Below are 17,559 nucleotides of genomic sequence, written 5' to 3'. Positions count from 1 at the left end.
ATAAAATTAGTCGCAAATTTTTCCCGGGCATTAAATTCAAAGAATGCCAAGGTAACAAACAACATATAATGAAAAAAATAACACTGGTTCTTATATTAAAATGTCATATCCATGAACGAACACAATATTTTGATTCCAAATAGTAGTTCCTAATCACACCCTTATATATAATAAATTTCAGGAGCGTACTCACAAATTGAAAGCCAGTCAGGCACGTGCCTTTTTCTTTTCTTTTTTTCTCCTTTAAAGTCCTTTTAGAAATTTCTCTCCTTCCATTTACGTGCAAACTGTAGCCACGCAAAATAAAGTTTTTTTAAAAATTACACTCCTTCCAAATACGTGCAGACCGTAGCCATGTAGATAGTTTTCAGAAGCATGCCTCGTCGCATGTCCGGATATTCTTGCCAGGTTCTCTTCTTTGAAGGAGTCTCGTCAAAATTCCATTTTCAGCGCCGGGCAATGAAACGAACGTCCAATATCCTCGTCGCTGGAATTTCAAAAGAGACCGAAATTCGCGCTGGGCTCGTGACGTCATCAAGAAGCTAGCATTTCCCTTTTCTTCAAATTAAAGGGAGTTTTGTACAAACCCAAAAAATACGAAACTAAGAATCATAAAGGATACGAAATACAAAAATTCAAATACAAGAACCAGATTATAAATAATAAATGTAAACAGGGGGGATGCACTATTATTGGTACAAAAAATATTCTAACAAAAATCAACAAATAAAACCAATAACTCAGGTTGTGTATGTTTGTTTACAAATGACACGTGCGTTAATAGTCAACCAATATCAATTGAAAAGGGTCCTCCTTGAGCCATATCTTTCAGGGTCCTTATTCCATACTTCGTCCGGGAGGAGTTATGTTGAAATTTTTTTTACCAACAATTGTGTACCCTTTATATATATATTTGTTATATTTTTATTCTGGTTCAAATATTTTATTTTCCATATTTTGTACCTTTATTGAACTCTGTTTCGTACATTTTGATATTCGTACGAAACTACCTTTAATTTTTTATAAAAAGCAAGGTTAGCTCCTTAAATGACGTCACTGAAACCAGCATGAAAATCTTCCTTTTTGAATCCTGCCACCAAGGAGAGTGGATGTGTGACTCATTGCCTGCCATGGACAAGGTCTCTTGAGCCTTTCTTTCTGAAAGTATAACAAGGCAAGAAGAAAGGACCAATTGTGACAAGGTGAATACTTTCTTAAACTTTTATATACTCGGCAATGGTATGCATGTATTTTGAGGGAAAGAAATTAGGAGTAATTTCAAAGCTTTTAAACTGACAAAAAGAGACAAAGGACTGTACAGTAACCTTGTAAGTACATTCCTTAAAATTTATTGAATTTATTGTATGCGTGTTTTGGGAAGTACTTGCTCGTAATTTTTCATTTTAATGATAATCGTTCGTAGTAGGGATGTTTACAACTTATGAACCAGTTTGTTTTTTGTTTCCTATGTTTTGTTACTTTGCGTTTTTAAAAAAATTTTTTTGTTTTTGAATGGCTGCAAAGGGAAAAATTTGCGACCTATTTGTAAATAAAATCTTTCTTCATTTTAAAATCTTTTAAATGAAACCTCTTTGTACTTTATTCGTTTGCTTCCCCATTTTTAATTTTATCCTTTTATTGTTGTGCATGCTATTCGTTTCATGTCGCATTTATCTGAAAGTGGATAAATTTCCGACAGTTATGGATTTGCACCAACTTTTCTACTTTTAATCTGTGATGGAAAAGTCCTTCTGGGATGGGACAGTTTTTGTTACATGTTTACATGTGTAAAAAAATTGAAACAACTGTAGCAGCTGGAAATTGCTACAAGCACAGGTGGGAGTGAAATCTCGTGGCTAGAGATTTTAAATCTACCTTCATCTTGGCTTGTCCAATCACAAGCCAGCTCTGACTGAGTGTATAAAACGTGAAACCGGCAACACTCTCTTTTTTCCTGCTCTGGCTGGCAGCAGACATCGCCTGGGGCTTTGGCCCCAGGCTAACGTGAGTACCATAAGCCAACATGGCTATCTTCACACACGACCTTTCTCATGCTATGGCACTTTTTAATACTTTCTCCACAGGCGGTGCACACAAAAATTTAAACACACTGAATACTTTTCTCTTTCTTTTTCCGTTAACCGGCCTGTCTAATCTACGTCTAAGGACTGTCTAATCCTTTGTCCTGATTACTACTGACTACAACATGTGTACACTGAACTATTCTCTTCTTCAACGAGCCTGTATAATATTCAATATATCCTTACACACAAGAACACTTTAAACTACTAACCCATTTCTCTCATACATATTCTTACTAACGACAATAACCAATAAAGTTGCTTTGAAATAATAAAATGAAACTTTGCTGATGACACGACCATCTACGGCAACACATCAAAGGCTGTAAATGACAAAGTTCTCTCTGATTCTCTCTCCTCTGATCTTGAGCGCGTGGTTCAATGGGGGAAGATGTGGCTGGTTACCTTTAATGCATCCAAAACCAAACTCCTATCCTTACATCATCAACGCTCTGATCCCCAGCTGGCATCAATTGTGATGGATGGTTCTCGTCTGGGTGAGGCCCCATGTTTTGACAAGCTTCTGGGTTTGACCTTTACTCCTGATCTGAAATGGAACACGTACATCAAGTCTGTTGCCAAGGTCGCTGGAAAGATGGTGGGATCCTTCTATCGCTCCAGAAGATATCTCACTACTGATGCAATTCTCTATCTATATAAAAGCCAAGTACGTCCAAGGATGGAATACTGTTGCCATATCTGGGCAGGAGCTGCTAAAAACAGCCTATCCTGCCTTGACAGAGTACAAAATAGACTTCGTGGCTTAGTGGGGGATGCCCTTTTCTCTACCCTGCAACCTCTCTCCCACAGAAGAGACGTTGCGAGCCTATCCTTGTTTTATCATTATTTCCATGGCAGGTGCTCGTCTGAACTCCAATCTCTGGTCCCCCCCTCACCAATCTTTCACGAAAAACACCCGTCTAGCTGAACCCACTGTGAAAAATTTCCCCCACTCTATATCTGTGCCTAAATCAAAACGCAGATTCCATGAACAAAGCTTCTTTCTTAGAACTGCACGCCTGTGGAACTCTGTTCCGTCTGCCTGCTTTCCTCCGGACTACAACTTGGACGTCTTCAAGTCCAATGTTAACAAATTCCTAATGAACCGCCCCCTTAAGTAAACACTTCATCAAATCTCCACACTAACGTAATGTACTTGCAATAACCCTTATCCCTGAGTGGCTTCCGGGCCTTGATAAGTGGTGATCACTGTGTAAAAAAAAAACAAAAAAAAACCTTCCTTTCATCGTGTTATCTTTGCACAACAAAAAAAAAATTAAAACAAAAATGACTTTCCTGTTTTTATTTTGTTTGTTTTAGTTTGACTAGATTTTTTACACACTTATTTTTTTGGAACAAAATCAAAACTGAAAAGACTTTTCCATCATGCTAAAAAAAGGTGGGGTACAATATTTTTGATGTAATGAAAGTCTTGTTACAAAAAATAGGAATGTTTTATTTATAGACAAGGGGTAATAAGAACTGGCAAGTCAGATGGAACCACACTCTGGTATCAACCAATCAGAAACCAGAATCACCCCATAAAATACATTATACATAATTAATCTTAGAATTCTGTCCATAACTTTTCATCATTATATGGCAAGGAGCTTAGCTGTTCGTCTTTGTCTGCAAGCTTTTACAGTTCAAAACTTCGAACTGACTACCTACCAGAAACTCTTCATTTTCGTCTGTAAACTGTTACAATTCAAAACTTCTTCGGATTAGCTACCTACTCAAAACTCTTTGTCTTCATCTGCAAGCTTTTACAATTCAAACTTCTTTGCATTGGTACTGCCATTTTGTTTAGGACAACATTTCTATTCTCTTATAAAACTAAACAATGCAAGAGGTTATAGGCCTAGAGGTCGACTTTACTTCGATGGATCGAAATCAAAATTCAAATTGTAGCTGGTGTCATTTTGGGGTTATTTTCGAATAGAAAAAAACTACACAAAGCCATTCAGACACAACTTGAAAATGCAAATGGTCATAATTTATTGAAAAGAGTGCAACTAGTTTTGTGGAATCGATACAATACTTACATGACAGAAGTTTATCTTTTAGATGATGTCTACAAAACCTTGAACATATTAAGAGAGCATTCTTTATGGAAGGGTAAAAACAAAAGTTTCTCTATATAGAAAACCGAGATCTCTAAAAGATGGGAGCTGAGACAATTATAGACTGTTATAAGGGCTGAAACAATGTCAGCTTCATTAAAAATGCCTGGCTAAATAAGTGACAACCTAATGATTTCTATGTTTCTGAAACGATTGCCAGGCATTTACAAACGGTTTACAATCGTGATAACTAAAAAATAAAAAAAAATAAAAAATCATGACTTTTAATCAATTCAAAGTTGCACTAAGGAGTTATGAAGAAACCGAAAAGTGTTGTGCAGGAATTTTAAGATTCAATATATTTTATAGAATGCTTTTGGTGTCTGATTATTTGGTGATAGAGGATAGTTCAATCTGATTAGTCAGTTCTGATTATCTGTGTATATAAATGAACCTCCGTAATGAGGGGGGGGGGTCACCTCAAACACACAAAAAAGGATTATAATTTCAGAAAGTATCTCCACTCCCGTTGCACCTACTCTAAGAATCACATGCCTCCCTGATCTCAAGATCATATTTTGTAGTCTCTCATCCACTGTGGCGGTCGCCTCTCTCTACTTGGCCTCTGAAGTGTCTCGTCCTCCTCCTGTTGCTGCACATTCCCCTCAATTGCTTCGCCTTCTACTGGTCTGATGTCGAGAATATGTCTCCGTACTCTGTCCACCACAATGTTGTTTCTAGTGTTCCTCCCAGTCACGCGACCTCTACTCCATTGTGTGGTAAAGCATGCCCCCGGTGGCTTCATCCATACCTCATCCCCGAGTTTAATGGTCCCTGTGGCCTCTTCCTCTCTGCTTGCTGGCTCAACCCTGGGATGTCTCCAGGAATATGCGAACGTTGACAGTTGCAGAACCGTCTCTGTCACTTGTCCCAATCTAGGCGACATATTATACCAGTAGACAGCTTGCTCAGGTGAGGTGCCTCCTCTTTCCACAACTGCCTTCATGGTGCGGTGGTTTCTCTCCACAATCCCATTGCCACTGGGTCTGTAGGCAGCTCTGAAAAATTGTTGGATATTCCATTTCTTCATTACTTCTGTCACTGCTACTGACTTTAATGCGGTCCCGTTGTCAGTTAACAACTCTTCCACAGGACCTTGCTCCAAAAAACACCTCATCGAGGATTGCCGCTATTTCATTGCCTGTTTTTCCACGTAGCTTCTTCCATAGGGCAAATCGCTCGGGCCCGCAGTCAATCATGGTCAGGTAAAGTCCACCCCTGTAATGGGTGACATCGCATGCCAGTCTCTCCCAGGCCCCACTCACCCCCAATTGACCAGCTTCATGTGTGCTTGGAGCAGGATCAATCGACTGACATCTGTCGCATGTCCTGACCACTTGTCTCACTTGCTCCTTGGTGACACTCGGGTCGACTTTCTTCACCAAGTACCATGTCCTCTCTACCCCCATATGGTGCAGATTGTGCAGCTCTTGCACGCCAACATCATCTAGATCCGATGCAGCAACAGCATCTTTCTTTGCCAAAAGCCAACTCTTCTTCACTCTCATGAGAGCATCTGCTCGGTTCTTCTCAGAAGCCACCATGTCTACGCGAGGCTTCAAACAAAACTCCTGCATCAGTTCAGCTAGTATCTCAAGCCTGCGCTTCACTAACATCTCTGCTGCCCTTTCATTCTTATCCTTTTTCCGCTTAAAATGAGGGACTTTAGCCAAGCAAACACCATAGCAGAGTCTGTTTTGATGCAGATGTCATGCAGTCCCCATTTCAAGGCCAGATTGATTATCGCATCTAATTCCGCTACATTGATGTGGCTGACATCATTCTTCTTCCTTAACCAGGCCGCATCTTCTGCAACCACTCCTCCAACTTTCAAAACGACCCCTGTTGCAATGTTGCTTGCATCACACCACACGACTCTAATCAATGTTCGCGGTACGTTCCAGGTTCCCCGGACTGGGTCTTACCGTTCTGCTTCTTTCAGGAGCTCTTCCATCATAGCGACTGTTCTTCCTCCCACTTTATCATTCCATCCTTTTCCTTTGGCATGCCTCTTTATGTAGCTGCATGCTGGTCTAAGCCAGCTAACAATGGGGTAATGTCCGATCAACTTCCCGCATATGGAAAAAAGTTCTCATCTGTTGAGCTCTTGCTTCAGTTGTGAGATTTCGTTCCCCCTGCGAAACTCTAGGCTGCCCGACGCACCTCGTTTCAGCCTTAGCCTCAAACCAACCCTTCCATCTAATTTTTCAGGTGCTTTGGCGACCAACCCAAACTTCTTCAAATGAGCCACCACCTCCTTGGCAGTTACCAGAGTCTCATTCACAAGAATGTTGTCTATGTATGAACTCACTACCCCATCTCCTTTTCCCATTGTTTCCAGAATCTTCCTGAGGATGGTTGACATGATCTTGGGTGCCGAATTCAACCCGGACCCCACTTGCGTAAGGCAGTAAGTTCTGCCTTTGTACCTGACTAACTGGTATTTCCAGACCTTCTTGGCGATGTGGAGTTGCAAATAGGCAGATTTTAGATCTACCAACGTAGACGTGCCATTCATCTGCCTCTATTCTCTAATGGTCTCACTGCACACATCTACAGTGTCGCCTCCAGTATGGCACTTAACATGTTGGTTCAGCTCTCGGAAATCCAGGACCGGTCTTACTTTCCCTTTAGTTGATTGCAAAACGGCCATCAATGGCAAAATGCCCAACTCAACGTCATCCGTCCAAGGCAGCAGTATACCCTCCTCAATCCATCGGTCCACTTCTTGTTCAAACTCCTTTCTCGCCCCTCCTCTAAGCAAATTAGTGTAGCACGCCACCCTGTTTGTCAGCAATGGCGCTTGATGTTTCCATGCCCACTCCAACGTCCACTACTCTCCGTCGAATTCGGCTCGGAAGTCCTGATCTTTTATCGATATTTTTCTTTCCTCCCCGGCCTTGTTGGTCCCTCTAGGAGCTTGCTCTGTCACTGGGCACTCAGCTAGTCCGAACCTCACGTTGTTGCATGTGATGGTAACGCCTCCAAGTCGGCATATAACATCCATTCCAATGATGGCTTGGACACCAGGCACCAGATGATTGGTTACAATTGCATGGACCCTCATCCGGTGTTCAGCAATATTAATAGTGACGGTCTTCCTCCCTCGAGACTTCACTCGCGACCCATCAAATGCCACTACTTCACCATCCCTTTCCATCTTCCAACCAGGGTTGTGTGCACCATGGTAGTGGTACAGCCAGTGTTGATCAGGGCCATAACTCCCCGTCCTTCCACCACAGTCTTCTGCTATTCCCGAATCGGGGCGGCCGCTGGCGCATCGGCTTCCTCATGCCAGTTTCCCGAACTCATGCATTTCACCGCTAAATGGCCTCTATGATTACATTTATAACACACTGTCCGTTGCAAGAACTTCCTGCAGTCTCTTCTCATGTGTGGTCTCCCACATTCGAAGCATGCCACCCTCAGGTTTGGCAGACTCCTGCCCACATCCTGCTGTACTGTTGCTGTTGTCCCTCCAGACTCCGTGGGCTGGGTGCTCACCAAGATCTTTGCAGTTTTGAGCAGTTCACTCACATCCAGCATCTCCACTCCCGGGACCTGCTGCAAACGTTTCAATATCTCTTCCGGGAACCCGGTAATGAATGTCATTTTGACTACGTGACTCGTGGCGTGACCCCGGCACTCAACAATCACTGAATTGATACAAATTAAACAACATTTATTTATGTGTTAGGAATATTAATTTAAATTGTTAAGTGTTCTAAGTGAAACTGGAATAGGGCCGACCACTTCCCTAGATGAGTTCATAATTAACGGATACTCTAATTTAACAGCTAAATCTGACCCCCAAGATCGTCATGGGCATGGAATATGTGCCTACATTAAGGATGGCTTCCCGTGTGGTAGGGATATCTCTAGAAAAGATCCTAATTTACCCTATATGTGCTTCAGGGTTGCACTTGCTAACACCACTGCATTTATATTTGCCCTCTATAGGCCCCACAACAGTGGAGTTACTATCTTTAAGAGCATATTTGAGAAAATAGACCACATACTGTCTTAACATCCCTCGGCTAACATCCACATCTGTGGTGACTTCAACGTCCATAACGTGGAATGGCTGACCCATTCAAATAAGACAGATGATGAGGGGAGGTTTTGTCATGATTTTGCCATTGCTTATGACCTCACTCAGATTGTTCGCGAACCCACCGGTGTGCCCGATATACCCGGTCAATATGCAAGCCTCTTAGACCTTTTTCTCTCAACTTCCCCTGAGCTATGTTCATGTTCCGTTCCTTCTCCTCTAGGATCCTCCGACCACTCCGTCGTATCAGTTAAGATAAAAACGAAATGCAAGAAGTCCCCAGACGTACCCCTCCACCGTACTGTATACCGATACTCTATGGCTGACTGGGATAGCTTCCGTACATTCATATCTGATTTACCTCTGCACTCCATGTTTAAAAAGGAAGTGTTCTCTATAGTATCAGATCTGACCGAATGGTTAATTGTAGGCATAGACCAATTCATACCATCTAAAAAATTCCAATAAAAACCTAACAGCCAGCCATGGTTCTCCCCTGAATGTGCTGCTGCTATCGCGCACAGAAATCACTTTTTCCATAGCTACCAACGTAATAGATGCACTGAGACTAAAGCTGCTTTCAGGACTGCCAGCAACCACTGTAAAAGAGTAATAAAAAATGCAAGAGAGCTATATGCCCAGTCTGTTAAGTCCAAGGTAGCTGATCAGCGGCTTGGTTCCCACCAGTTTTGGCAAATAACAAATAGGATCCTGAACAGAAGTGTGCGTTCTATCCCAACCATTATCAATGGACCAGAGGTCATCTCGTCAGCGTCAGACAAGGCCAAACTATTTGCAAAGAAATTTGCAGCTAATTCTACCCTATGCGACGAAGGCCATCAACTCCCCATATTTCCTCCTATAACACAGAACAAGCTAGGTAACATACAAATATCCGTGCATGAGGTCGCCAAGCTAATCAAGAACCTAGATTCCAGTAAAGCAACTGGCCCTGATGGCATCCCAATTATAGTGTTAAAAAAGCTTCAACCAGAACTTACTCCCATACTTACGAAACTATTTAAGCGCTGCCTTAAGGAGAAGTGCTTTCCGACTCCCTGGAAGACCTTATCAGTTTGCCCTGTATTTAAGAATTCAGAATATAAGTCATCTCCCTCTCAGTACAGACCAATAAGTCTCCTGTGTGTTATGAGTGAGTTGCTGGAATCCATATTAAATAGAGAAATAGTCAACCACCTCAGCAGGAATAACCTTCTTAGTGACACACAATATGGTTTCCGCTCTGCAAGATCTACCGCAGATGTGCTGACGGTTATATCCCACAGGATTAGTGAATCTCTTGACAAAGGCTTCCTTTCTAGGGCAATTGCTCTTGACATATCAAAGGCCTTCGACAAGGTATGGCATAAGGGTCTACTTCACAAGATTTCCAGCTACGGTATAACTGGAAATGTTTTCTCAATCATTAAATCATTTCTCTCCGATAGGCTCATAAGAGTAGTGGTAGATGGACAAAAATCGGAGGCCTGCAATATAAATGCTGGAGTCCCTCAGGGGTCAATCCTGAGCCCAACTCTCTTCCTGATCTACATCAATGACCTCCCTAAACACATACTTAAATCATTCGTTGACATCTATGCTGATGACACGACCATCTACGGCAACACATCAAAGGCTGTAAACGACAAAGTTCTCTTGGATTCTCTCTCCTCTGATCTCGAGAGCGTAGTTCAGTGGGGGAAGACGTGGCTGGTTACCTTTAATGCATCCAAAACCAAACTTCTATCCTTACATCATCAATGCTCTGATTCCCATCTGGCATCAATTGTGATAGATGGTTCTTGTCTGGGTGAGGCTCCGTGTTTTGACAAGCTTCTGGGTTTGACCTTTACTTCTGATCTGAAATGGAACACGTACATCAAGTCTGTTGCCAGGGTCGCTGGAAAGATGGTGGGATCCTTCTACCGCTCCAGAAGATATCTCACTACTGATGCAATTCTCTATCTATATAAAAGCCAAGTACGTCCAAGGATGGAATACTGTTGCCATATCTGGGCAGGAGCTGCTAAAAACAGCCTATCCTGCCTTGACAGAGTACAAAATAGACTTCGTAGCTTAGTGGGGGATGCCCTTTTCTCTACCCTGCAACCTCTCTCCCACAGAAGAGACGTTGCGAGCCTATCCTTGTTTTATTGTTATTTCCATAGCAGGTTCTCGTCTGAACTCCAATCTCTGGTCCCCTCTCACCAATCTTTCACGGAAAACACCCCTCTAGCTGAATCCACTGTGAAAAATTTCCCCCACTCTATATCTGTGCCTAAATCAAAACGCGGATTCCATGAACAAGGCTTCTTTCTTAGAACTGCACGCCTGTGGAACTCTATTCCGTCTACCTGCTTCCCACTGGACTACAACTTGGGTATCTTCAAGTCCAATGTTAACAAATTCCTAATGAACCGCCCCCTTAAGTAAACACTTCATCAAATCTCCACAGTAACGTAATGTACTTGCAATAACCCTTATCCCTGAGTGGCTTCCGGGCCTTGATAAGTGGTGATCACTGTAAAAAAAAAAAAAATAAATAAATAAAAATAATAATAAGAAGAACATTAGTTTGAAAGACGAATATTTAAAAGCAGGTTTGATAAAGTTCCATGATGGATATTGAAGTTCATCTGGGTCGCATGTAAAATCATGACGGGTATTTTTAACGTCTCCTGAAGACAGTTTATTCGAACACGTGCTGTGCTGCTGCACTTAAGAAATTGAAGAGAAAAACTGACTGTTCTGTAGCATCCTTGGCGATGCTGTTTCACGTCTAAATAGACGGAGTGTAGTATATGTGATACCCATGTGCAGCGGTGATGGTTACTTGTGGAATTGCTTCCTGGACTGTTTAAATTTTGCCAGATTAATCTTTATATACCAGCTTTCTCAAACATTCCAGCCTGTTTACTGTATTCATACGCAAGGGAGCATACCTTTTCTTTTATGTATGTGTGGTCGCATCACAATATCGTAGTTACGCGTTTTTCATATGCGTAGGCGTTTCAAAGTGGTGATAAGTGTACAATGTTCTTGCCCAGCATTTATTCTAGCCGGGCATAACGGGTTGCTACACTGTCTTCAATATTTTTGGAGAGTGATTCTGCAGTATAATGGGATTTCAAGCAAATGTATTTAAGGTAGAACCCCCCCCCCCCCAAAAAAAATCACTATTACGTTCTTACATGTTATTTCGAAATAAGTTAAAAAAAAAATTTAAATGAAGAAAAATGCTCCAGTAGAAAATGTGCTAGATCTACTTATTTTTACAAAAATCATAGACCTTTACAGTCCGACATTTTTTATTTTGAAATTTCGGAGTTTCATTGAAAGCAAGGGTGATAAATCAAAATAGAAAGATCGTAGTGACCTCCCCTGCATTTTAGAACTCTTTCACATTAAAACATGCAAGAAAAACGTTTATAATTCGATACATTTTATTTTTACTTATAATTATTTTTCTACTGGAGCATTTTTTTTTTTAATTTTAAATAATTTCGACATGCACGTAATAGCATTTTTACTTAAAATGAATTAAAAAAAAATGGTGCTTATTCAGATTGGCACTTATAGTGATAAACAAAAATAAAGAAAACTTTTATACCTCCTTGTCATGGAATGAAGATTGTATATTAAAGAAAATCATAAAATTGATCAAGTATTTCTACTTTTGATCTTCTATCGAAGAGGATCAAAACCTTAGCGTATGTTCTTAATACCGGTAATATCTCTTCAAAGTGTACGGTGGTTATATGATAAAATAAAGCTGTGTACACATTATAAATGTTTCTTTTCTATGTCTTATGTACATTACGGGTCATTTTGAGTTAAAAGTTTATTTACTGCGCCCATCTGAACTAGAGAAAATCATGATAAATATGTGTTGTGGTCGACGTTCAGAAGACGTTGTGGAGACCAGAGGGGTGATCAAAAGTCACATCAAGCGTACTGGAAAACGAAATAAGACCAAATTGACAACTCAGAAATTCTAAAATGAAAAAACTTTAATGGTTAATGTTTTTAAAATAAATAATTTAAGCAAGTTGTTATTTGGGTTGCTTGGCTCCGATGTTGTTGTACGTAGTTCGTTCATAGGAGCATTCATTAATCCGTGTGTGGCCTTTTTTTTTTTTTTTTTTTTTGCTTGAACTTTGCGTTTTTCTGATTATTTTGTTAGGTTTTATTTTTTTATTTTTTGGGTGGATTTTTTTTTACCGTGTTTTTTTTTTTTTTTTTTTTTTTTTTTGGAGAGGGATACGTTTTTGTACCTTTTTATTTTCTTCAATAATAAAAAAAAAAACTTATTCGACGAGAACACCATTGTTTTTGCTTTAATAATTATTTTTTATTCAAACGTAAGAAATAAAAATTTCAATTTGGCTTGAACTTTGCAGTTTTCGGATTATTTTAATTTTAATTTTTTTAATTTTTTTTAGCCGAATTTAACAAACAAACAAACAAACAAAACAACAACAATTTTGGTGCATATGTACTTATGTTACCGTTATTTTTTTTATGGTTTAAGTACCTTCCCCAATGTTTGAAGTGTTTCTAATGTTTTTAAATAATTAGAAAAGCACAAAGTTCAAGCCAAAATATGAAGGAAAAAAAAAAGGCCAAAATTTCCTTCGAAATAAGAATGCTTCCTTGAACGAAGTGCGCACAGTATCGGAGTGGATGCGTATTTCACTATAGCGGCATCACTTGATTTCATTTCTGTGGTCTCATTTTGTTTTCTGGTATGCTCGATCTGACTTTTGATCACTCGTCTGGTCTCCAGAACGTCTTCTGAACGTCGGCCATGTTAAAGTGTCTCTAATTCTCTCTTTTGTTGCAGATGCTTTGTGTGTAGAAGCACAAGTGGGCCTCTTCCAAGACATACCTTAATCAAAAGAGGTTAACAGAAGTTTCCAAGCAACAGAGACTATTCCAGTTGCTTACTCAGTGAAGGACTTAAGGTGTCAACAGTGGTAGCAGAGCAGCGATCAAAAAAAAAAAAAAATGGCCCAAGCACATGTATTCACCGATAAGGCGCCTCCACCTTTTGATAAAGAGAAGGATGATTACCAAAAATGGTTGAAGAAATTTAATATTTGGAAATTAATTACAGATGTCAACAAAAAGAAACATGGTGGATTGCTGATTTTACGCCTAGATGAAGCGACTCAAGATAAAGTCTTAGAAGCAGTAGGAAATACTGATATTACTACAGATACAGGTTCAGATAAAGTTATTTTAGAATTGTCTAAACTCTTTGAAAAAAACAAAGCTATCAGCGCTTTTGAAGCATATGAAAATTTTGACCTTTACAAAAGACAGTCTCTTACTATTCCAAATTATATAACAGAACTTGAACGGAATAAAGCAAAAACACATGGCATGACTGTCAACAGATATACTTGCTTATCATTTGCTGAAATCGGCACACTTACCACAACATCAAGAACAACTAGTGAGAGCCACAGTCACTGAATTAAATTATGATAAGATGTGTGAACAAATGAAAAAAATATTTGGAACTGCCGCTCAAGACTCAAAGTTCAATATCAAAGTAGAAACTGATTTCATAGAAGAACCCACTGTACATGGTACATTTTTTGGTAGAAACTTTCAAAGCAGAAGTAGAGGCCAACGTGGAAGAGGCAGATGGCCCCCACGGAATTTTAAAAGTGACTCTTTTTCTGTTGGTCATCATCATGAAGTAACAGAGAGAAGACATTTCAAAAATCCCCTAGATCAATATGGTCAAGTTACTAGATGTCTCAATTGTGCCTCAAAGAGTCACTGGGTACAAAACTGTCCAGATATAATCTCAAGTGTCAGAAATACGTCATACACATCAGTTGTTGATGATTGTGATTATCAAGATCATCCCAGTGAGGACACTTATCATGAAATAACCTTGTTTCAGGATGTATTTTCCAGCTCTGAAGATATGAAGGGTCTGGTTGGTGAAGCTATGAATAGTGCTGTTCTTGACTGTGGTGCCACAAAACAATTTGTGGACAAGTGTGGTTCTCATGTTATTTAGATTTCTTATCAGAAAATGATAGAAAAAGTGTACAATATAAAGATAGCCATAACAAATTCAATGGTAATGGCAACTAGATTCCTGCTTCAAAGACTGCCTGTATACCGGTCACTATTGGCAAGATTGAAACCTCTATCATCACTGATATTATAGATGCAGACATTCCCCTTTTGCTGGCTCAAGATGAGTTGAAATCTACAAAAGCAAAAATTGATTGTGAAGATGATACCGCTATAATTATGGGACAAAAACTTTTGCTATATATAGCTAGTAGTGGTCACTACTGTCTTCCTTTGTCTAAACAAAAGCAAATTCTTGTTCAAGCAAGTAGGAATCCAAAGGTCCAGGTTACACTTTGTAATAAGCATTTGTCTCCAAAGGATGCTGCCCTGAAACTGCATCGTCAGTTTTCTCACTGTCCTCTGAGGAAAATCATTGAACTGCTACATAGTGAGGGAAATGATAATCAAGAAATTCTTAATGAAATCTATAAGATATCGAAGAATTGTAACATCTGCAAAGAATATCAAAGAGCCCCTCCAAGGCCAATTGTTGGCTTACCCATGGCAACTAGGTTCAATGAGTGTGTAGCTGTGGACCTCAAACAATTTGGGAAGGTTTATCTGCTGCATCTGGTTGACCATGCTACCAGACTTTTTGGGAGGAACAGTAATAAGAAATAAATCTCCATCTACAATTGTCAGAGAGTTCTTCAAAGTTTGGATTTCAATTTATGGTACTCCCTGTAGTTTACTTACTGACAATGGAGGGGAATTTGCAAATGCAGGAGTTTTAGAGTTCTACAAACAACTGAATATTAATGTAAAAACAACAGCGGCTGAATCTGCCTGGTCAAATGGCTTAGTAGAAAGACACAATCATATCATGGGGGAAATTAATCTGAGTTTGCTTGTATGTGGTGTCTCTGTGCAAAGAACAGTCTGATAAATGTTCATGGTTTCAGCCCATTTCAGCTTGTTTTTTCTCGGAATCCTACACTACCATCTCTATTAACAAATAAACCCCTTGCACTGAACCCATAGGTTTCCAGTGATATCATTAGAGAGAATTTAAATGCATTGCATTCAGCTCGGAAAGCATTTATTGCTACGGAAAATTCAGAAAAACTGAAGAGAGCACTTAGACACAATGTTAGAACTTCAGGAGACATCAAGTACTTCACTGGTGACATTATATATTATAAACGTTTGGACAGAAGGAGGTGGAGGGGGCCGGCTACTGTTTTGGGTCAGGATGGTCAGCAAATTTTGGTGAAACATGGTAGCACATATATCAGAGTACATCCTTCTTGCCTTCGACTAGAAAAGCCCACAAAATCGGTGATAAGCAGAGTGAAATCGGCAACTTTGAAACATGAATCTACTACAGATGAACAATCTAAAGACTCTTATTTTCAGGTAACAGAAAATAAAACATCATTTGAAGATATATCAGACGATGATTCACTGAGTGACAGCAATAGTGAAGAAAGCAAACAGTGTGTCAATAATAATACTGCTCCAGCAGCAAGCATCAACAAAAATGAAAGCTCTGGCAATGATCTACAACTCCAAGATAGATCATTAAAAGGTGCTGTGAACAAAACAATGACTACCACCTCTCCACAACTTAAGAAGAATATGGAATTAAACATCAAAAAGAACAATTCTGAGTCGTGAGAAGCTATAAAATTAGTATCATGATCTGGAAAAGTAAGTGGAAAATATGAAAATGAGTGGAAGGATGGTCAGACTACGGTTATTGACTTTGATAGTGATATTCAAGATTGGAAAATGGATGTCACAGAACTTAAGTCAAAAGAGGAGGTTGGTAATGAAATTGGTGATGAAATCTTTATGTGCTATACTTATATTACTGAAGCTAAAGAAGAAATTCTATCAGCAAAACAGAAAGAACTAGACAGTTGGAAATCAAATAATGTTTACAACGAAGTTGATAATACAGGTCAAACCCTTATATCAGTAAAATGGATTTTAAAAACAAAAATTATTGATGGCAAACACCTTGTTAAAGTCACTAGGGGCTTTGAAGAAAATGCCACCTTTAGAACAGACAGTCCTACCTGCCTAAAGGGGAGTGTAAGAGTTGCGTTATGTATCATTTCTTCTAAGGGTTGGAAATTGCATTCCCTTGATTACAAAACTGCCTTCCTTCAGAATCAAAAGCTTGAAAGAAAGATCTTTGTTCAACCACCTAAAGAAGCAAAAACATCAAAAGTTTGGCACTTGAACAAGTCCGTGTATTGTCTTCAAGATGCACGTCGCGAGTGGTATCTTACCTTAAGAAGAGCTGTTCTTGACGTTGGATGTAGGAAGAGTTCGGTTGATCCTGGTGTGTTTTTCTGGCATAATAATGACAATCTGGAAGGAATATTAGTCACTTATGTAGATGATCAGCTGTGGGGCGGTACACAGCAATTTGAAAAGGAAGTTATTGAAAAGCTGAGGTCGTTGTTTGTGGTGGGTGTTGAAAACACTAGTGCCTTTATATATGTTGGAATAGAGTTAACTCAATAATGCTGATAAGTCAATCTGTATCAATCAGAATAAGTATGGCCAAAGTTTGTCTGAAATTGCTATAGTAAAAGACAGATCTGCAGATAAATCTTCTCCATTAAATACTGAAGAAATCAAAATACTCAGATCCACAATAGGTAAAATTAATTGGCTTGCAAATACATCAAGACCTGATCTAAGTTTCAGTGTACACCAAGTAAGTATCTCTCAAAAAGCACCAACTATAGAAAACATAAAAAACCTAAATAAATTAGAAAGAGAAATTAAGTCAAGGCCTTCCTTAATATTATTTCCAAGGTTTGAAACTGTCAAACTTGATGCTGAAGGTATATTCAGATGCAAGCTTTAACAGTACAAAAGGCGGTGGTAGTCAGGCTGCTTACATTTTATTTTTAACAAATGGTGAATTATCATGCCCCATTGTCTGGAGTTCCTCGAAAACAAAAAGAGTAGTAAAATCTGCACTAGCAGCTGAAACCTTGGCTCTTGCTGAAGGTTCTGATCATGCATATTTATGGTTCAAACTAATTGCCGAAATCATATTTGGCGGAAAGGATTTCTCTCTACCCATCACTTGCTTAACGGATAACAAATCTTTATACGATGCTGCTCATTCACACAATCATCTCGAGGATAGACGTCTTCAATTCAAAATCGCAAGCATATGAGAATCCATAGACAAACAGGAAATTGATGTTGAGTGGATTGAGAGTGAAAACCAACTTAGTAA

The sequence above is a fragment of the Euprymna scolopes genome, chromosome 20 (genome assembly GCF_053919585.1).
Source record: "Euprymna scolopes isolate OS-2025 chromosome 20, ASM5391958v1, whole genome shotgun sequence".
Lineage (NCBI taxonomy): Eukaryota > Metazoa > Mollusca > Cephalopoda > Sepiida > Sepiolidae > Euprymna > Euprymna scolopes.
The sequence above is the reverse complement of the archived record's forward strand: the minus strand, read 5'-3'. Positions refer to the sequence as shown.